Raw genomic sequence first — 1,309 nt, forward strand, 5'->3', positions numbered from 1 at the left:
ACTTCCAGTTACATGTGCATTATTTGCCTTCTCTTGACTCATTTAACCCACAAGCTCCTTCCAAATACAAAATCCTTTAATTCAGAATCACAGAAAAATTTTAATTTAAATGCGGAAGGGACAAATTCCTCATTTTACAGGTAAGAAAACAAGAGACCTAAAAGATCCTGGTGCTCTTTCTACTATGTATTTATTTTATCAATATCTAACATGTGTTTTATCAAAAAAGTGGTTAGGTTGCAGGGAAAAAACATCCAAAATTTGTGAATTTTAAGTCCCAATAGAAAATTCCATTCCTTTAAATTTGTCAAAACAGTATCACAAAGAGAACGTAGACACAACTACGTAACTGAAAGATGGTCACCACTGCTATCGCTTTGCTTTGTGCTTTTTAATTCCTTAATGTTACTCTCTTCATGTAAGTGTGGACAAGCAATTGTTGAATACCCAAAATGCATCTTTAGTCTGTGGAGGAGTCAGAACCGAAAGGACAGACAAAATGTAGGTAAAGGAAAGCGTGAGCCTGCCCAGAGGGAAATTAGGACGCGTAGGCGAAGCAGATGTAGCCGAAAGAGGTGCGAGCTGTAGAGCAGGTACAGGTGGCAGGGGAGGGGCCAGGAGCTTCAGCAGGCCAGGGAGAGGAACGGAGACAGGGAGGAGGAACCGTCAGAAAAACTGCAGGAGGAAGCCGAGGCCGATCTAGAGAGCAGCGAAGACCTTCCAGAAGAAAAGAGAAGGCGCCAATGCGAGCTTAGAACAAGACTAGAGGTTTAGAGAAAGAGTACAAAAAGCTGAACAGGCAGAGAGGGGTGCTCATGAGAGATGGAAAGGGCGCGCGGCTAGGTGAGAAGTGAAGCGAAGCCCTCGGGCAGTGGGCAGGTGAGAAGAGAAGCGGAGGCCGTGAGCTGAGGCGGCCCTGTGCGCGCGGGCGGCAACCGCCGCTGAGTCAGGGACCCCGCGCCCTCACCGTCCGGACCGCGTAGGGGGCGGAGTCTTAGGCGCGTGGGCGGGCCAGAGGGCGGGGCCTGCGCCTGACGCGCCCGAAGGCCGCAGCGGCCGCAGGCCGGGAGGGGCGGCGGCGGCGGCGGCCGCGGGGGAGGGGCACGGCGTCAGCGCGTCGCCGGCTGGGCCGCGCCGGTGGCCAGGAGGGAGAGACAAGGAGGAGGAGGAGGAGGTGAGTAGGCTCCGGGCTGGGGAGCCGCGCGGGCCGGCGGGGAGGCGGGGAGCGCGGCCCCTCCCCTTCCCTCCCCGACGCCCGCCTCGCGGGGCCGCGCGGCGCGGAGTTCCCAGAGGGGCAGCGGCGGCGGCA

At 55.8% G+C, this 1,309-nt stretch overlaps 1 protein-coding gene across 14 annotated transcripts in view; it reads left to right on the plus strand.

Moving 5' to 3' along the window:
* The first annotated feature begins 1,079 nt into the window (after window positions 1-1,079).
* The window catches only part of GTDC1 (glycosyltransferase like domain containing 1), a 403,613-nt gene continuing 403,383 nt past the window's right edge, over window positions 1,080-1,309 (plus strand). For 13 of the 14 annotated variants that reach the window (XR_005838888.1, XR_005838889.1, XR_005838892.1 and 10 more), the window contains exon 1: window positions 1,080-1,174. The gene's annotated coding sequence lies outside the window, so the exon portion shown is untranslated. The remainder of the gene's footprint in view (window positions 1,175-1,309) is intronic. The other variant, XM_040645228.1, reaches the window with a different exon arrangement.

The sequence above is a fragment of the Ursus maritimus genome, unplaced genomic scaffold, assembly GCF_017311325.1.
Source record: "Ursus maritimus isolate PB19 unplaced genomic scaffold, ASM1731132v1 scaffold_1, whole genome shotgun sequence".
NCBI classification, from domain to species: domain Eukaryota; kingdom Metazoa; phylum Chordata; class Mammalia; order Carnivora; family Ursidae; genus Ursus; species Ursus maritimus.